The sequence below is a fragment of the Salvelinus sp. IW2-2015 genome, linkage group LG4q.1:29, assembly GCF_002910315.2.
Source record: "Salvelinus sp. IW2-2015 linkage group LG4q.1:29, ASM291031v2, whole genome shotgun sequence".
Classification (NCBI taxonomy): domain Eukaryota; kingdom Metazoa; phylum Chordata; class Actinopteri; order Salmoniformes; family Salmonidae; genus Salvelinus; species Salvelinus sp. IW2-2015.
In genome coordinates, this window is record NC_036842.1 from 25628753 (window position 1) to 25650528 (window position 21776).

Consider the following 21776-nt stretch of genomic DNA (forward strand, 5'->3'; position numbering starts at 1 on the left):
TATGCTATTGCACTTGTAGCTACATTGATGGTCTTCAGTCGCTCTGTTGTATTTGGGAGTCATTTATTTAACCAAATGTTTAGGATGATCCCAGTCCTTCTAGGCACTAGTCTAGTAGACGACATTTGATGTATAGACGTGTCAGCCTCAGAATTTTTATGTCATGTCACAACAACCCTTATTCCCCAATTCATCTTCACAGGCGGGACACCTTTACATGGGTGACATTTTCCCTACAAGAGGAGATTATAATTTATTCACAAGGCCCTGTTCCAATATGGCTGTGTTCAGACAGGCAGCCCAATTTTTTTTCACTAATTGGTCTATTAATGAAATTGGTCAAAAGGCCAATTAGTGGAAAAAAATATCAGAAAGCAGCCCAAGATCCTTTTCCATTTCCTTACATCATTCCCTCCTTCCTCTCTTGAAGCTATCACTGATGTGACCTTATAAAGGATTGATGAAAGCTATGCAGTGTATCATTACTTTAATCTATTGAAATGGTATCAGTGATTACGTCAAGGAAGGGAGGAAAATCTAGATCATGCGTCAAATTATTATTGTAACATTCCATCACCACCATCACTTTACTCTGGGATAATCTCAATTGAAATCTTCTCGTGTCCTCTATCACTGATGTGACCCTATAAAGGATTGATGAAAGCTATGCATTGTATCATTACTTTAATCTATTGAAATGGTATCAGTGATTACGTCAAGGAAGGGAGGAAAAATCTAGATCATGCGTCAAATTATTATTGTAACATTCCATCACCACCATCACTTTACTCTGGGATAATCTCAATTGAAATCTTCTCGTGTCCTCTCAGCGCCTCCTTCTCAAAACCCATTGGAGAAGAAGATCAGAGGGGCGGGACCTCTGGGTTTATCATCCAATGGGTTTTGAGAAGGAGGCGCAATAGAGATTCTTCCACTGAGTGAATGTACCCTATGTCATGTCTCTCACTGGAGCTAAGACAAGTCTTGTTCACACAATACCAAATGTACATTATTTTCTGTTGTTAAAATAACCTTCCAAATAATTGTGAGTATCAATATAGCAGCAGATAATCAACTAAAATATGTCCTACCTCTCCACAAACCGTATTGGTGAACATAATTTACAAACGACTAAAACACAATTTTCATTGGTTATATTAACATGCCTATCAGGTAAGTGCACTCAGATGCAAGGTTGTCGCCGTACTGGGCCAACGATACAGCAACATACACTGGTGTTGGCTCGGTAGACTGTGGCCAACGCTGTGTTCTTGCTACAAACGAGATGTATGCATACATTTTTGAATGACAAAAATAACAAGAGATTAGGACTGAAAACATTTGGGTGCGGCGTTCTTCAGAAGAAAGGATTCTGCTTTGGATGTGGTGATTTTTTTTATTATTTTGCCTTCTGTATTTCCTTGGCTGTTGTGGACATTTTGGATTCCTTTTTAGTTTTAATGTTCGTTTTTATATTTTTACCCAAATACAATTATTTTTGATAACTATTTCCCCCGTTGATTTTAGTAATCGCTTTTTGTTTATGTATTGTTTGACTGGACACTTTTTCAGCGAGACGCAAACTCTGAACAATAAACAACTTTTGAGGGGATTGGTCTCGCGAAAGAATGCGTCTGACTGATTAGCTAGCCAGCTAGCTAGCTAGGTGTAGTTTAAGTGGATGCTTGGAAGAAACAAACCTTGTCGGCCAGCGAATTTCTACAGTTTAAAACGTTCGTGGATTTAACCATTTTCGGACTATATATCCAATGAGAAACTAAATCGACACCATTGTATGGTAAGTGAAGTCTAACGACACTCGTTATCACTGTAGCTATATAGGTAGCAGTTGGCTAGTGTGTGTGGTCGCGAACAAACGCTTAAGCTAGTTACCCCGTCGGGTCGCTAGCCGAGGGGGGGTGTATTCCCGCTAGCTTGCACTCTTTACAGGTGGATTTCCTTACGAATGGTGTTGACTAACTAATAATTACTAATGCAGTGGCGTTGGTTGGTTATTGTGGTAAAGCAAACTAGATAGTTTGATGGTTTTACAAGTGGCAATATCACAATCTAGCAATGAACGTTACTCGTTTACTTGTTTTGTTTTCTTACACTGGAATGTCGTTAATGTAACTACTGTTTACTTTCCATTAACGTTAAGCTATCTGACATTAGGTACTTTAATAGGTAGCTAGAAGGCTACCAACCTACAGCCCAATTCATTATCTGACATTGTCAATAAACAGGACTCGTGCCTCTAAACAATCAATATAATGCGGAAATAAGAGGCCAGCAAACTGTAGCTAACGAGATTCAATGTATGTTGTTCATCGCTTCCTGTGTCGCACACCTTCAGTTCGTATTCGAGGACCGATATCCTGCTGTACTCGGCATCTTGGCATTTTCATTTAATTAACTTTTCCCTTTGTTAATAAGATTAGCTATCTAGTATCCAAACTAGCTAACTTCAATCAGTTGGCTTTGATCATGTGTTATTGACCCGAGACAATGAGGCTAATCTCGCGACGGATGTATCTGAAGGTGATAAGAACGTATCTAATGGCATTCTCACTATAGCTACCTAGCTAGAATGATTAGAACCCTGCAATGACTGGGATCGTGGTGGGAGGTGAAAATTCTATCAAATCTTATTTGTTAACCTTTTGTATTTACCCTGGATAAATAGGCTATTACTAGCTTTACCTGTGAGCCATCCTATGCTTAGGTCTATGGAGTAAAGGCTGTCTTTATTTTCTTGAAATAAATACAACATTACTGGTTTGTTACTTTTGTGGTTAGTGAGCCTAGAGAATTAGCAGGTGAGGAATCTAACAGGATATGTTCGAAGGCACTTGGTAGGCTCATCTTCACTGTGGATTATCAATTTCACTACTCTGCACCACAGCACCTCCAGGTTATTAGAACTATCCAAAGGTGAACCTGTTGACCTGACAACCTGAGCTGTTCATTATTGTGTGACAACTGGGGAAAATGCCATCCCATAAAGAGCTTTCCTGTGAGGTTGCCATCCTCTTACAGGTAGTCTCTTTACCACACCTGCTGTCTCGACCTCTGAATGCTCTGCTACGAAAAGCCAACTGACATTTACTCCTGAGGTGCTGACCTATTGCATCCTCTATAACCACTGTAATTATTATTTCACCTTGCTGGTCATCTATGAACATCTTGAAGAACAATCTGGCTGTAATTGCTATGTACTCTTATCTCCACCAGGCACAGCCAGAATAAGACTGGCTAACTCTCAGAGCCTGATTCCACTCTAGGTTTCTTCCTGCCTTTCTCGGGAGTTTTACCTAGGCACCGTGCTTCTACATCTGCATTGCTTGCTCTTTGGGGTTTTAGGCTGGGTTTCTGTGTAAGCACTTTGTGACATCTGCTGATGTAAAAAGGCTTTATAAATACATTTCTTTGACATACAGCAGCAGATGAGTGATCCTTTCGAGGGGTTTTTGACTGATCTTGTTGGTTGGATTGATTCCTTTTAACCATGCCTTGCTATAAAGGAAGTAGGCTATTTGCATTTTGGTTAGTATAATATGGTAGCCAAAACAATCTGACGATTCTGTGATATTTTTTCCATGGCAAAAGGAAAACATGAAGCAGATATTACATTTAAATGTAAGAAAAGCAATACATATGCACATAAAATAAATGTATTCAAATTGGTAACATTTAACAACAAATCATACCATAACCCCACTGCCACCATTGGGCACTCTGTTCACAACGCTGACATCAGCAAATCGCTCACCCACACAACGCCATACAATTATGTATGGAGGCGGCTTATGGTAGAGAAATTAACAATCAATTCTCTGGCAACAGCTCTGGTGGACATTCCTGCAATCAGCATGCCAATTGCACACTCCCTCAACTTGAGACTTCAGTGGCTTTGTGTTGTGTGACAACTGCACATTTGAGTGGCCTTTTGTCCCCAGCACAAGGTGCACCTGAGTAATGATCATGCTGTTTAATCAGCTTCTTAACATGGCACACCTGTCAGGTGGATGGATTATTTAGGCAAAGGAGAAATGCTCACTAACAGGGATTTTAGACAAATTTGTGCGCAAAATTTAAAAGAAGCTTTTTGTGCATATGGAAAATTTCTGGGGTATTTTATTTCAGCTCATGAAATATGGGACCAACACTTTACATGTGTTTATATTTTTGTTTAATGTAACAACTGTATTGACAATATAATTAATTGATATTGTGTGCCTGGGTGTGTGGGAGAGGGAGTTCAATTGGGATTGTGTACAATCCTAGATCTATGATCAGGGGCAACTTTTCAGGGTAAGGTGGTTCAGAGGCCGTGAAACAACTGGGCTGGAGAGCATCCAAGTGAGAAGAGTCAGCACAGCATCTTCTCACCCTTAATTTGAATAAGCATAGAAAAATAAAGAATAGAATGAGAGACAGAGTGCACCAGGGCTGTTACTCTGTGGGTAAAAAGACTGGAGAGACCTGAAAATAGCTGTGCAGCAACACTCCCCATTCAACCTGACAGCTTGAGAGAATCTGCAGAGAAGATTGGGAGAAATTCCCCAAATACAGGTGTGCAAAGCTTGTAGCGTCATACCCGAGAAGACTCGAGGCTGTAATCGCTGCCAAAGGTGCTTCAGCAAAGTACTGAGTAAAGGGTCTGAATGCTTATGTAAATGTGATATTTCAGTTTTTTTGTATTTTATACATTTGCAAAAATGTCAACCTGCTTTTGCTTTGTCATTATGGGGTATTGTGTGTAGATTTATAAGGTTGGAAAAAATAATTAATTTCAGAATACGGCTGTAACGTAACAAAATATGGAAAAAGTCAAGGCGTCTGAATACTTTCCGAATGCACTGTTTATCTAATGTAGTTTATGAAATCAATTAAGACATTGAGCAAATACAAATAAGGCCGCTACATACACCTACTTCAAACCCTACACAATAACACTGATTATTTTACCAGACACAGATTTTTCTTTTTTTTCTGTGCCACCAAAGTTTAGCATACTACTGGTATCATGAACAGGTTTACTAGTTCTGTAACATTATATGGAACAATGTTTAAATTGAACAAATGGTTAGCGGGGAGAGGCTATACAGACACTCCTGGCCTGCAAAGCGATGATGTATGTCGCACAGCTTAGAGCCGAGTGAACTGAATCACACGGTTGTTGCCATTCATTCTCTCCCCATTGAGTAGACTATATCATAGTGACATGTAGATGGCTACCAATATTTGTTATTTCTTGAGTAGGCTGCTATCCTACTATCTAATCATGGTAGGGGAATTTTTCTCTCTCACGATACTAACTACCGCAGACAACACTGATAGGCTACAGTTTCACCTGAGGTTGGTAGGCACCTCACAACGCCGGTCATTCAATTTCGGCTTTAGGGTTTGCTTGTAGGTGGCCCACAACATGGTTTGTGGCTCGTCAATCTGGAAAAACGTTGCGCCGGTAATTTATGGGTCATATATTTTGAACTGCTAGAAACAAGTCATTTTCTCTAGTAATGGTAAAACCATACCTGTCACTTTTTTTCTAATTCGCACAAAAATATATTTACGAGCAATTTAGAGCAGACCAACTTGAGCAAGCTAGCTTAGAGGTACCTACCCAGCAGCTGCTGAAAATATTATTTCACTTCACAGCCGCTTCAAGAAAAGGTTTACTAAAATAGTCTGAGTTTCATGTCTCCCCCGAAAGCATGAGGTTAGCGCCTGAAACGGATCATTTAAATCTACAGTAGGCATAAGCAATTACTGTAAAGAAATACAATATCTTAGACTAGTTTTTACAGTAGGTTTCCAATTACTGTGAAGTCTTTTTCAGCATTTTACCCACAATGCAGTGCAATCTACAGCATAAATGCTGTAAAACAAATTTACGGTATTTTACTGTTCATTCTACATAGTTTTACTGTTGAAATTCCAGAAAGTCTTAGTGTACCTTTTGTTCATGCCAGTTCCACTGGCTCGGCAAATATCCAGCTGTATAAAATGATTAAGTGGAGAGATTTGATGTGAAATTGACTTGAATTTGACAAGACTTTCCACAAAACGCAACAAACAGTTCTCCAGAGGACACATCGTAGACTATTTTTTGCAGACTCGCACATTTCCAATTTGAGGAAGATTATAATGTATGCTCGATCGCAAAGAACTTGTGATGGCCCGTATTTCTCTAACAACCCATGCATGTCAAGCAATAGGTTAGTTGCAAAACAACTTAGAAGAACATCAAAGGACATTTCCAAAATAGGACTATCGATGGAGCAAGGCCTGGGTGATATATCAACATAGTGGACAGGCTAGCATGCTGTTCAAACAGTTTGAGACAGACAGAAGGGGTGTGTTCTTAACAATTCAAATGTTCCACCTTGGTAGCTAGCAAATAAATCTGAATTGGCTAAACTTGAAACATATTGAACAAAAATATAAACGCAACATGTTAAGTGTTGGTTTCATGAGCTGAAGTATAATTTTGTGCACAAATTTGTTTACATCCCTGTTAGTGAGCATTTCTCCTTTGCCAAGATAATCCATCCACCTGACAGATGTGGCATATCAAGAAGCTGATTAAACAGCATGATCATTACACAGGTGCACCTTGTGCTGGGGACAAAAGGCCACTAAAAAATGTGCAGTTTTGTCAAATAACACAAGGCCACAGAAGTCTCAAGTTGAGGGAGTGTGCAGTTGGCATGCTGACTGCAGAGGAATGTCCACCAAAGCTGTTGCCAGAGAATTGATTGTTCACTTCTCTACAATAAGTCGCCTCCAACGTCGTTTCAGAGAATTTGGCAACCAGTCTCACAACCGCAGACCATGTGTAACCACGCCCCAGAACCTCCAAATACGGCGGCTTCACCTGTCTGAGGGAGGATGGGTAATTAATTGTCTATTGACTGATTTCCTTATATGAACTGTAACTCAGTAAAATCTTTGAAATTGTTGCATATTGTGTTTTATATTTTTGTTCAGAGATTTGTTTATGAGACCTGTGTTTATTTTCTATAATGCCTACTACAATAAGGTAGTCATTATTAGTGAATGTGAATTGTGCACGGTTCTGGTTAAATTCGTGACAAAAAGGGCATTTTCATAGACTGACTTGAAAGCCAGATCAGTGATTATTGTGAAAAAGCAGGTTAAACTATTTTGATAAAATAACAATTGTTTGTGGAAGGCTGATGTATGGCCTAGGTATAAGTTAACAAGCTCTGACTTCATTAGATTATAGCTGACTGTTTTAAATGCAGTGGATTTGACCATTTTAATTGTACAACAAAGCTTATTTAGAGAGAACATTTAAAAAAACTGAGATGTATATTGTGAATTGCCCATAAGTTTGAGATGATTTTCAGGCCATATCGCCCAGCCCTACTAGACACTAAAAACAAGACTGTTATGTCACTGACAATGTTGTAAGCACACCCTGTGTATTTTCCCCTTTGCCTTGCTCATGATGACTAACAATCATAAGGTGAAATGGATCGGTCTCCTGTCTCGCTCTCAAAACAAATAGTTTGAGATTCATTGCTTCCTTTGCATTGCAAGCAACTGACAAGGCAGGCAACAATGATCTTTAGGAGTTAAGACCCCTCTCACTGGTCAAACCTTACAGTATTTTATTTTTATTTATTTCACCTTTATTTAACCAGGTAGGCTAGTTGAGAACAAGTTCTCATTTGCAACTGCGACCTGGCCAAGATAAAGCATAGCAATTCGACACACAACAACACAGAGTTACACATGGAATAAACAAAACATACAGTCAATAATACAGTAGAAAAAAAGAAAAGAAAAAGTCTAAATACAGTGAGTACAAATGAGGTAAGATAAGGGAGTTAAGGCAATGAACAAGCCATGGTGGCGAAGTAATTACAATATGACAATTAAACACTGGAATGGTAAATGTGCAAGTAGAGATACTGGGGTGCAAAGGAGCAAGATAAATAAATACAGTATGGGGATGAGGTAGATTTTTACAGTTCGTTCTAGTCATCGGCAGCAGAGAACTGGAAGGAAAGGCGACCAAAGGAGGAATTGGCTATGGGGGTGACCAGTGAGATATACTTACTGGAGCGCGTGCTGCTATGGTGACCAGTGAGCTGAGATAAGGCGGGGCTTTACCTAGCAGAGACTTGTAGATAACCTGTAGCCAGTGGGTTTGGCGACGAGTATGAAGCGAAGGCCAACCAACGAGAGCGTTCAGGTCGCAGTGGTGGGTAGTATATGGGGCTTTGGTGACAAAATGGATGGCACTGTGATAGACTGCATCCAATTTGTTGAGTAGAGTGTCGGAGGCTATTTTATAGATGACATCGCCGAAGTCGAGGATCGGTAGGATGGTCAATTTTACGAGGGTATGTTTGGCAGCATGAGTGAAGGATGCTTTGTTGCGATATAGGAAGCCGATTCTAGATTTAATTTTGGATTGGAGATGTTTAATGTGAGTCTGGAAGGAGAGTTTACAGTCTAACCAGACACCTAGGTATTTGTAGTTGTCCACATATTCTAAGTCAGAGCCGTCCAGAGTAGTGATGCTGGACGGGCGGGCAGGTGCGGGCAGTGATCGATTGAATAGCATGCATTTAGTTTTACTTGCATTTAAGAGCAGTTGGAGGCCACGGAAGAAGAGTTGTATGGCATTGAAGCTCGTCTGGAGGTTAGATAACACAGTGTCCAAAGAGGGGCCAGATGTATACAGAATGGTGTCGTCTGCGTAGAGGTGGATCAGAGAATCATCAGCAGCAAGAGCGACATCATTGATGTATACAGAGAAGAGAGTCGGCCCGAGAATTGAACCATGTGGCACCCTCATAGAGACTGCCAGAGGTTCGGACAACAGGCCCTCTCCGATTTGACACACTGAACTCTATCAGAGAAGTAGTTGATGAACCAGGCGATGCAATCATTTGAGAAGCCAAGGCTGTCGAGTCTGCCAATAAGAATGTAGTGATTGACAGAGTCGAAAGCCTTGGCCAGGTCGATAAATACGTTAATAGTTAATAGTTAGTAGTTAGTAGTAGTGATTCATGGCATTTTCCATGGAGCCCTCTTCTGCTTCACAATGGTCCGATCCGTCCCCCAGGAAAGGAAATATTTAGACGGATCCTCCAGATCTGTTCCACCAGGGCCATGCGTCAGGACTAAGTGTGTGTGAAAGTGCTATGGAATGTTTCCATTAAGACGTAGAGAGCCCGGTCTCTCGAGTGCTACTGTATATTCACTGCCTGACTGTATAGCCATGCTTATATCACATGTTCTTGGTACAGACTGAGCATCAGATATACTGTAGATCATTTTATGTTGGTGAGTAAGAAGAAAGCACCTCATGAAACCTAGGCCGTACCCATTGGTAAGTTATTGGTTTTGTGTTGTTTATTACGTGCCACTTGGAAACAACAATAATTTAGAACGATATAATCTTGAAAAGAAAAGGAAACGTATTCAATATGAAGCCTCTGAGGCTGTGTAGCCTAATCTACCCTGTTTAAAGCTCAGTAGGTGACTTGGTTACTGTCATGAGGAATCGATGTGTATTGGAGCATGACTCCAGTGTCCTTAGATTGACCTTCATTGATTACCCACATTTGTGGAAATTGGGATGGTTATTTTAAAGAGCTCTATATTGGGTGCTTTATATATCACCCATTTGACTGTTTTTTTATGTATTGAGCGAAGGGCAGATGGACAGGGAATCAGTCAAAGGGCTGGCGGTGAACACGACACTGTCAAAGCCAAATGGAACTGTTTTGGAACAGTTTCATTTTCATCTGCATCCTGAGAATAAGCTCAAGCATGCTCTCTCTTATTCCCTGTCTCTCTTTAATCTGATTCACTTCAGAAATGACACTGAAACCCCTTTCATCATCTATGGGGAGTGGGGGCTGGCCTTTGACTGCTAATGTATCTGAGCCCTTCCCCCTGTGGTACAGCAAAGTGACTGTTCCCCCAGTGGCTTCTCTCTAGAAGATGGGGCCTATATTTCTATGGAGTTTTTCCTAGCCACCGTGCTTCTACACCTGCATTGCTTGCTGTTTGGGGTTTTAGGCTGGGTTTCTGTACAGCACTTTGAGATATCAGCTGATGTAAGAAGGGCTATATAAATACATTTGATTTGATATCAGTCCATTTGGCTTTGACAGTGTCGTGTTCACCGTCAGCCCTTTGACTGATTCCCTGTCCATCTGCCCTTCGCTCAATACATAAAAAACCAGTCAATTGACATTAATCCAACTGGATTAATGGCCCCAGAGAATGCTTTTTATCTCTATTTTCACTGAGTTGTGTGGTATTGACACAAACTACTACATATCTATAGGGAGACACCATGACAGTTTATTTTTGCTCCTTGTCCCTCTGAGCTGTGTGGGGGGGATTTTGCCCCAGCACTAGGTCTCGACGATTAGTAAAAACAGGTGTTATAGGCTAACGCTAGGCTTGAAGTGGACCAAAGCCTGCATAAACCTAACAGCCTGCATAAACTCACAGGACAAGGCGTCGAGTAAACCCCATAGGTCTACTGCTACTGTCTCACAGTCAAGAGAAAGTCAGTTGGACAGTTTCTGTTGATGTCTGGCTTGCTGGTGTGAATGGAGACCTCATACCTTCATCTCCCGAACTTACTCGGAGGATGTCCTAAAACCAGGGCATTAATGCTATTTTCTTGTTGCTGCGGGAGGGCGGCCGTGTTAAGGGGGTATAGGAGGAAAGGGCAATCAACATTTAGAATGGTTTTCATTGTGAGTTTGTGTGTGTGTTGCCAAGACAGCAGGAATGGGAACGGTTGTTGGATTAGTGAGGCGAGGGCCTTGTTCGGTGTAGGACTCAGACCCAAAAGAATCCTGAGTCGGACTAGGACGGCTCCACCACATACACTGACCCTAATGTTGCTGTTTGACAAAATGGCAGTAAGCATGATTATACAGTAAACATCAGTATATTCATTGATAGCAGACACAAAATGTGTATCTTTTGTAGGACATTTCCGAGAGTGATACTGGGACAGCAATGGAGAAGACCCTTTGATGTGTTTTGTATACAGAGATGAGCCAGAGGCTTTGAGAGAGCTCCGTTTATGTCGGTGTGAAGATGATGATGTGTGTTAGGAAGGGTGGCAGCCTTGGTAGCTGTAGACAAAAGTGGTTGTTGAAGGAGGCAACACAAAATCCCCCTCAGTTTTCTGTATTTGGGCGAAATAAACCATGATCTCACAAGATTACACTGTCAGAACTAGGGCTATGGTGGTCATGACATTTTGTCAGCTGGTGATTGTCAAGCAAATAACTGCCGGTCTCACGGTATTTGACTGTTAATTAACATAAACACTTAGCATCTCCTTTGGAACATCTACATTTTAAAAAGTTTAAGTCCACTTAATATGACCTACACCATAACAATAAATCCATTATTTATTTTAGACAGGTCTAAAGAAACATGATATTAATGAAATGTAGTCTATTTCAGAAGAACAGAATAGCATACTCTGAGTGTCCTTATGTTAGGCCCTGATCTGGCTGTGGTCTGCAAAATGAACTAGTGTAGCCAAGATTTGCTTACAATTCCATGGCATTATTTTGTATTATTTTATAGTATGAAGAATACAATTGAACAAAGCTGAAATAAAATAGAAAGGATGTTTTCTCGCACATGCAGCTAGTCTGTGTTGAGCGTTTAACAAAGAAACAGTTCTTCCTATTTTAATTTAGAGTTATTTATGCAAATTTAGTTGTGAGGCAAACTTGGGCTATATATTTAGATTTTTAATCCATTTTAAGGCTGCATGATGCGACTAACAATGATTTGAAAAAATGTGCATGAAAGGAACGAGCTCTGCTTGGTTTCTTGCACAGGCTGTACACACTTCATCAGTCTCTCATTCACAATTTGACAAGCACTAGATAATGCCTCAAATTTCCCGGCGGCATCCACCTAGTGTGGCCGTAATGCCCCATTAAAAAAAAACATCAATGCCTTTTGTGGCCAGTGGCAATTGTGCACTTGGACTGAATATAATAATTATAATTTTCTTCTCCTGGCTGCATGTTCCGAATCACCTCTCACTCACATGGCTCTCTCAGATATCTCAAATCTTATTAGCCAATGCCCGTCACGTGATCGGGTTCTCACAGGCATCTGTCTCAGCTCCGAAGAAGGCTTCAAGTGAAGACGGAGACATCGGGACGCAACTGCGTAATTCGCTACGAATTCCGAGGGCATATTGGAGATGTTAGAAGAACTATCCACACTTACTTTTCGTCAGCCAACAACATGAGAAGGCCTAACGAACCGCAAAAGGACTAGCTTATGTCAATCTACTATCTCCCATAGTACAACAGTTTACCTATTCTATTGGCTAACTTGTCATTTTGTTTGAGAAAGACATATTCCAAACATAGTCTGGGAAGTCCTGGGATGCGATAGATCCCAAATTAATACAAACACTTGCATACATTTTTTTTTTTTAAAGCAATGAGGCTGATGCAACAGATCAGAACTTTGTTCCAAAATGCAATCAATTAACGGGAAAACAGCATTCACAAAAGTGACCATAAATGCGATTATGTATATAATGCTTAATTATAAAGGTGTATTTTTATGGTGAAAATGATATTCCCCAAACTTGAAACTCACACGCCGCCTATGTATGCCAGTTAGGCTCTACACCGGTTGTAAAGCGGGTTAATTTGCTTCAGTTTAAGAAGTGATTTGGCCACTTGAGTTGTGATACAAAGTTTCAAAATATTTAGGCCTATGGACTAGGCTACATGAGGTGTGGGACTATGATTGCAAAGAGTCAACAACAACAAAAAAGGCATGGACTGTTTCTTGCCTTACTGCACACAAGCTTGGCATCATTCGCAAGTGATAATATACAATTCACAAGTGATAGGCTAATATTGTCATCCATCAGACTATTCTTGATAAAATTTTGTCTTTACGTATACTAAATAATATATGTATTTTTTTAATTTTATTTAACATTTATTTAACCAGGAAGGGCTCATTGAGATTTGAAATCTCTTTTTCAAGAGCTTCCTGGCCAAGATAGGCCTCACCAAGTCATTACACAATTACAGACATACAACATGAAAAACTACAGGTGATCATAGAATTCACAAGAGTATAACAAAATCATAAAACTGCAAATTAAAAACATTGACAGGTCAGGAATCAGCCTCAAAATCCTTCATCAATGATTTAAAAACACCAATCGGGACAAGTTCTTCCAGTTTAAAGGTATTTTGTAAGGCTTTCCAAGCCGATGGCGCAGAGTACATATAAGCCCTTAGAATGGACCATTATCATGCACCTGTCTCGGGAACAGGGGCAGAGGAAAAAATTACATGTCATCTATGCACTTAAATAGCAAATGGAGGTCACTTTTCCCTTGGTTCATTTTCATGCCAGCCAGGAAGGCTTTACTCCTGTTGTAAAGCGAAGCAATGTGCTTAATATTAGGATAGTTGAGAAATAAATATAGTAGGCCTAGCCAATAGAAAGCTGATGGGAACCTCTTTTTAATAGAGGCCATCAAAACTCTGTTTTCTCACGCAATTGCATAATCTATAGAAATAGTGTGCAACATGAGCTCATGGGCTCTCATGAAGTATATGATTTTCGATTACAGTTGAAGTCGGGAGTTTACATAGCCGTGGTATATAGGCCATATACCACAAACCCCCGAGGTGCCTTATTTCTATTATAAACTGTTTACCAAAGTAATTAGAGCAATAAAAATACATGTTTTGTCATACCTGTGGTATATGGTCTGATATACCACGGCTGTCAGCTAATTAGCATTCAGGGCTCGAACCACCCAGTTTATAAATATATACAGTTGAAGTCGGAAGTTTGCATACACCTTAGCCAAATACATTTAAACTCAGTTTTTCACAATTCCTGACATTTAATCCTCGTAAAAATTCCCTGTCTTATGTCAGTTAGGATCACCACTTTATTGTAAGAACGTGAAATGTCAGAATAATAGTAGAGAGAATTATTTATTTCAGCTTTTATTTCTTTCATCACATTCCCAGTGGGTCAGAAGATTACATACACTCAATTCGTATTTGGTAACATTGCCTTTAAATTGTTTAACTTGGGTCACGTTTCAGGTAGCCTTCCACAAGCTTCCCACAATAAGATGGGTGAATTTTGGCCCATTCCTCCTGACAGAGCTTTTTCAGTTCTGCCCACAAATTTTATATGGGATTGAGGACAGGGCTTTGTGATGGCCACTCCAATACCTTGACTTTGTTGTCCTTAAGCCATTTTGCCACAACTTTGGAAGTATGCTTGGGGTCATTGTCCATTTGGAAGACCCATTTGCAACCAAGCTTTAACTTCCTGACTGATGTCTTGAGATGTTGCTTCAATATATCCACATAATTTTCTACCCCATGATGCCATCTATTTTGTGAAGCGCACCAGTCCCTCCTGCAGGAAAGCACCCCCACAACATGATGCTGCCACCCCCGTGCTTCACGGTTGGGATGGTGTTCTTCGGCCTGCAGGCCTCCCCGTTGTTCCTCCTAACATAACGATGGTCATTATGGCCTAACAGTTCTATTTCTGTTTCATCAGACCAGAGGACATTTCTCCAAAAAGTAGAATCTTTGTCCCCATGTGCAGTTGCAAACCGTAGTCTGGCTTTTTTGGTGGTTTTGGAGCAGTGGCTTCTTCCTTGCTGAGCGGCCTTTCGGGTTATGTCGATATAGGACTTGTTTTACTGTGGATATAGATACTTTTGTACCTGTTTCCTCCAGCATCTTCACAAGGTCCTTTGCTCTTGTTCTGGGATTGATTTGCACTTTTTTTTTTTTCCAAAGTACGTTAATCTCTAAAGAGACAGAACGCGTCTCCTTCCTGAGCGGTATGACGGCTGCCTGGTCCCATGGTGTTTATACTTGCGTACTATTGTTTGTACAGATGAACGTGGTACCTTCAGGCATTTAGAAATTGCTCCCAAGGATGAACTAGACTTGCGGAGGTCTACAATTTGTTTTCTGAGGTCTTGGCTGATTTCTTGGCTGATTTCTTTTGATTTTCCCATGATGTCAAGCAAAGATGCATTGCGTTTGAAGGTAGGCCTTGAAATACATCCACAGGTACACCTCCAATTGATTCAAAGAATGTCAATTAGCCTATCAGAAGCTTCTAAAGCCATGACATAATATTCAGGAATTTTCCAAGCTGTTTAAAGGCACCGTCAACTTAGTGTATGTAAACTTCTGACCCACTGGAATTGTGATACAGAGAATTATAAGTGAAATAATCTGTCTGTAAACAACTGTTGGAAAAATGACTTGTGTCATGCACAAAGTAGATGTCCTAACCAACTTGCCAAAACTATAGTTGTTAACAAGAAATGTATGGAGTGGTTGAAAAACGAGTTTTAATGACTCCAACCTAAGTGTATGTAAACTTCCGACTTCAACTGTATATTTACATTGAAGTCAGAGTGATTAGAGGGACAATGTAGTGCTGAGTACCAGGCATTTAGCAAGTTTGGTAGGCTACTAATGATCATCAGCAGCATCAGCTCTTGGAGAAGCCTAGTTAACGTGACTAAGCGGTCACATGGAATTTGACTGCGGCCATGACTTGTGACTGCCGGTGTGGCGGTAATACGGTCACCATTACATAACAAAAAATTACAAGGAGCACTTGCTCCTAAGTTGTAAAATGTACGAGGACAATGAAAAATATTTGACTTCCATCCATGATATGAAAATGTATAGTGCCAATCATGTTTTGAGCCTATACAGTGTTTGTTTACATTTACTTTGTTTACAAACATTGGGAAAACAAGCTCATATTTGGGCTTCTGATAGGGTACGACAGTTTAACTAAGCTCAAGAGTTATACTCTTCAATAATCAATGGGTTAATATTAGGGGTGTAAAGGGACACATTCGTACCGTTCGGTATGTGGATCTCGGTTCGGTCCGCACTGTGAACCTGAATTTTTTGTTAGAAAGTGCATCGGCGACGTAATACCCACAGCAACGATTAAAACATTCCCAAACCAGAAACCGTGGATTGATGGCAGCATTCGCGTGAAACTGAAAGTGCGAACCACTGCTTTTAACCAGGGCAAGGTGACCGGAAACATGACCGAATACAAACAGTGTAGCTATTCCCTCCGCAAGGCAATCAAACAAGCTAAGTGCCAGTATAGAGACAAAGTAGAGTCGCAATTCAACAGCTCAGACACAAGAGGTATGTGGCAGGTCTAGCAGTCATCATCGGATACAAAAAGAAAACCAGCCCCGTGGGACCAGGATGTCTTGCTCCCAGACAGACAAAATAACTTTTTTTGCTCGCTTTGAGGACAATACAGTGCCTGACACGGCCCGCTACCAAAAACCTGCGGCCTCTCTCTTCACTGCAGCCGAGGTGAGTAAAACATTTAAACGTGTCAACCCTCGCAAGGCTGCAGCCCAGACGGCATTCCCAGCCGCGTCCTCAGAGCATGCGGCAGACCAGCTGGCTGGTGTGTTTACGGACATATTCTCAATCCCAGTCTGCTGTTCCACATGCTTCAAGAGGGCCCACATTGTTCCTGTTCCAAGAAAACTAAGGTAATGAGCTAAACGACTACAGCCCGTAGCACAATCACTTCCGTCATCATGAAGTGCTTTGAGAGACTAGTCAAGGACCATATCACCTCACCTACCTGACACCTAGACCCACTCCAATTTGCTTACCGACCCAATAGGTCCACAGACGAGCAATCGCAACCACACTGCCACTGCCCTAACCCATCTGGACAAGAGGAATACCTATGTGAGAATGCTGTTCATCGACTACAGCTCAGCATTTAACACCATAGTACCATCCAAACTCGTCATCAAGCTCGAGCCCCTGGGTCTCGACCCGCCCTGTGCGACTGGGTTACTGGACTTCCTGACGGGCCGCCCCAGGTGGTGAGGGTAGGTAACAACATCTCCACCCCGCTGATCCTCAACACTGGGGCCCCACAAGGGTGCGTTCTGAGCCCTCTCCTGTACTCCCTGTTCACCCACTACTGCGTGGCCATGCACGCCTCCAACTCAATCATAAGTTTGCGGACGACACTACAGTGGTAGGCTTGATTACCAACAACGACGAGACGGCCTACAGGGAGGAGGTGAGGGCCCTCGGAGTGTGGTGTCAGGAAAATAACCTCACACTCAACGTCAACAAAACAAAGGAGATGATTGTGGACTTCAGGAAACAGCAGAGGGAGCACCCCTTTCCACATCGACGGGACAGTAGTGGAGAGGGTAGTTTAAGTTCCTCGGTGTACACATCACGGACAAACTGAATTGGTCCACCCACACAGACATCATTGTGAAGAAGGCGCAGCAGCGCCTCTTCAATCTCAGGAGGCTGAAGAAATTCGGCTTGTCACCAAAAGCACTCACAAACTTCTACAGATGCACAATCGAGAGCATCCTGTCGGGCTGTATCCTGTCGGGGTGTACTTGAAGACTCAGGCGACCATAGGCTTACTGGTAAAATGCACACGAGGGGGTATTCCAGGGGTACTCCAGGCAGAGCCAACTTCAGTTGGTGGTACAGTCCCAGAAGGTTGAACCACTGAAACTGCGCGCTGTGCGAAGCTTCGCGTGCTGACCAACGAAGGATAGGCCTATTCCTGATCTGGTACATCTGCGTGTCACCTTCAGAATTGAAATCTTTGTAAAATGGTTTACGCAATATTTGGCCGTATTAGTTGAGTGACAACCAATCTAATTTGCTAGGTTATTTTTATAAAATGCGCTGTTGAATATATATATATATATATATATATATATATATATATATATATATATATATATATATATATATATTTTTTTTTTTACTGGAATAAAAGTATCCTAAACTACCACCAGAGACACAACTCTCATCTGGCTCTACATGCTGAACGGGGTTGACATTAGAATAATTTGCATAATTTTGTGGAATTAAATTGGCGCATGTGTATTTTCCTTAGCCGTTTTGTATCTTATTTATTACACGTGCACAGCATACAGAGCCTATTTTGAGGGGAATATCACCTCCTTGCTAGAGCTCAGCTCATTGCTGCTGTAGTGAAATGTGCTTTTATAAGACCAACAATTCTAAATGCAATTCTAGATGGCCACAATTAAAAAGCTACTATTTTTGAAAAGTAGCTACACATTTTGAAAAGTAGCTGATAGCCCATTTAATTTCAGCCAAAAACCCATTCTTGGTACGCAATTCGCAAGCTTTTGTTGTCTTTGTAATATAGCTGTAACATTTGCCAGTTTGCATAACATTTGATATGACAGTCTGACAAATGTAACTCACATCTGTGAACTCTGCCTCTCCATTTTGTGAGTTCCAGGGAAAAAAAGTTTGCTTTGCTTTGTCCAGGGCAGGTTACTGTGCGTAAACAGCAGTTAGTACAGTAATAATGAGTGTACATAGGCCTAAATATGCCTCTGTTCTAGTATTTGGAGTATTGGCTTGATGCTCTGTCTGGTGTCTACTAGATGCAGATCAGACAATGGGTTGCTTTGCTCTTATTCACTTCACAGCACACCAGAGAGAGAGTATTACAGATGCCCTTTACCTGTGTGTGTGTTTGTGTGTGTGTGTGTGTGTGTGTGCGTGCATATACACAGTGTGTACTTTATAGGCCTACTGAATATTAATATTTCTGACAGGTGTATAACATCGAGCACACAGCCATGTCATCTTCGTAGACAAACATTGGCATTAGAATGGGCTTACTGAAGAGCTCAGTGACTTTCAACGTGGCACCGTCATAGGATGCCACCTTTCGAACAAGCAGTTTGTCAAATTTCTGCCCTGAAAGAGCTGCTCCGGTCAACTGTAAGTTCTGTTATTGTGAAGTGGAAACGTTTAGGAGTAACAACGGCTCAGCCACAAAGTGGTAGGCCACACAAGCTCACAGAACGGGGCTGGCGAGTGATGAATCACGTGCCGTGTAAAAATAGTCTGTCTTTGGTTGCAACACTCACTACCGAGTTCAAAACAGCCTCTGGAAGCAACATCAGCTCAATAACTGTTCTTCGGGAGTTTCATGAAATGGGTTTCCATGGCCGAGCAGCCGCACACAAGCCTAAGATCACCATGCGTAATTCCAATCGTCGACTGGAGTGATGTAATGCTCACCACCATTGGACTCTGAAGCAGTGGAAACGTGTTCTCTGGAGTCATTAATCACGCTTCACCATCTGGCAGTCTGACAGACAAATCTAGGGTTTGGCGGATGCCAGGAGAACGCTACCTGCCCGAATGCATAGTGCCAACTGTAAAGTTTTGTTGGAGGAGGAATAATGGTCTGGGGCTGTTTTTCATGGTTCGGGCTAGGCCCCTTAGTTCCAGTGAAGGGAAATCTTAACGCTTCAGCATACAATGACATTCTAGACAATTCTGTGCTTCCAACTTTGTGGCAACAGTTTGGCGAAGGCCTTTTCCTGTTTCAGCATGACAATGCTTCCGTGCACAAAGCGAGGTCCATACAGAAATGGTTTGTCGAGATCGGTGTGGAAGAACTTGACTGGCCTGCACAGAGCCCTGACCTCAACCCCATCGAACCAGGACTAATCGGCCAACATCAGTGCCCAATCTCACTAATGCTCTTGTGGCTGAATGGAAGCAAGTCCCCGCAGCAATGTTCCAACATCTAGTGGAAAGCTTTCCCAGAAGAGTGGAGGCTGTTATAGCAGCAAAGGGGGGACCAACTTCATATTAATGCCCATGATTTTGAAATGAGATGTTCAACGAGCAGGTGTCCACATACTTTTGGTCATGTAGTGAATGCGTGGAGCCATTAGTAAATCCATGATACTTAAAGATTGTATTATGAAATAATACATTTTCCATAACCAACGATATTGTATTTTCAGCTGTTTTGAAACTGGTGTACAAAAAAGAAAGTAAAGACGTAAGAAACGAATCTTAAGAACGGGAAGCATAGAAATAGTGCACATAGAACAGATACACCGCTTCTTAGACTTGCTTTCGATAAGAATGACAGATCTAAAACACACATTTCTATGTGAATTTGGTCGGGTCACCCAAAAAGTTAGCTATCGCAGCTTTAAGAGAGAACTAAAAGCCCTCCGAAGGAAGTGGAGCAGAAAGTGGCAATGATGATGCAGCCCAGTAGTGTGCTCAGCTGACTGTGACACACACAGACAGTGTTGGGCTGCACTGTAGCTCCATTGTGCTGTATGGGCTCAGGGAGAGTCAAGGCAAGGGGGGGATGAGCCCAGCGCTGATTGGGTTTGTCTCCGATCAGCTGGCAAGGCCACAGGCCACAATGACATGTGTAGGCAGACAATACTGGTCTGATGTACTCTGGGTTTAGAGGAATGATGATGAACCTATTGAGGCCTTGTGTGGATACACTATGTAGTCTATAGCCACAGTAGATTAGGCCTCACTGGCTACACTCTAGGCTGTGTATGCTAATGCTACTTTATTTCTGTGGCTTTCTAAGAGGTGTAGGCTATGTGCCTATAGACCCTTTTCCAGTGCACAACACACTGACGTCATGGACAAAGGTGCACGACTCTTGGCAGCAGTAAGAAAGCCATCTCCATCTGCGTCCATTCAACATAGCCTAGATTTAAGTTTTTATTACTTCTAAACAAAAGCCTTTTTGGGCTATCATATGCTTACAATTATGTTTTGATTCTTTCTTGAACAGTCGCTAAGATTATTTTTGTTTGTGATCTTTGCAAAATAACTATTTTGGATGCAGCCGTTGTTAGCTAGAATGATAACATTGATATAGGCTTTAGCAAAAGCTAGCCATTTTACTTGGAAGTGTTTCTTAAGTATAATGCATTTGATTTGCAATGATGACACAAACATTATATTAAGCAGGACATTCATACGAGCCTTAAAATCCAATTATAATCCAAAAGTAGTGTGAAATGTATTCATAAGCAACATGTAAATAGAGGCTTTTTTTGCTGCCGTTCTATAAGGTAGTTTAGGATAGGCCAAAAGCATACACTAGCCTCATTCTTGACAAAACAGACACCCAATCTAGCAATGTTTTTCAGACCGCAAACAACAAGATAGATACACCCTAAACAAGCCAAATTGTTCCTCCATAAAATAATAACTAAATTGATAGTATTAATTTGTACACAACAACAGTGGAGAATTATTTTAGATTAGATTTCATTGTGTTGTGACAAGTTAAAATGATGCAGCAGTCCTGTCGGTTGCATAAAAAACAGAGATGTTATGCGTATTTCCCACTCCCTGCCTTAGTCATAATAATACAGCTATTGTCATCTGACATCTCACAAATGTTTCATTAAGCAATAGTCTATTCATGCATGTCCTTACAAAAATACAATAATGGGCAAATTGAATTACCATTAAACTCACATGAATTTAAGATTGATTCTAGGAATGTTAATGGTTAACCGTTAATCGGTTAGCTGGAGAAAATACATTTGATCAGTCATGCTTATCGGTCTATAGGGTCAATTTTGGCGCATATGTGTTTTTGTTAGTCGTCATGCATTTTATTTATCACACGCCTACAGCAAACAGAGAGCCGGGTTTGAGGAGTGGAATAGTCTTCCATCTGCCCTACTGCACAAGAGTAGCTCCTCAAAGCCTGAAGACTACTGAAGTGAAACCTGCTTTTGTAAACCCAGTCATTGCGCAACAAATAACAATTCTAAATGCAATTGCATGTAAAAAATGTTTAATTTAAAAGGAGCTATTTTATCTCTCAATCTCAACTCG

General features: G+C 41.2%; 1 protein-coding gene across 4 annotated transcripts in view; it reads left to right on the forward strand.

Moving 5' to 3' along the window:
* Nucleotides 1-1103: 1103 nt before the first annotated feature.
* LOC111961720 (erbin) overlaps nucleotides 1104-21776 on the forward strand; it is a 119245-nt gene continuing 98572 nt past the window's right edge. The window contains exon 1 of one of the 4 annotated variants that reach the window (XM_023984197.2): nucleotides 1104-1798. The gene's annotated coding sequence lies outside the window, so the exon portion shown is untranslated. The remainder of the gene's footprint in view (nucleotides 1799-21776) is intronic. The other 3 variants (XM_023984198.2, XM_023984199.2, XM_070442702.1) reach the window with 3 other exon arrangements.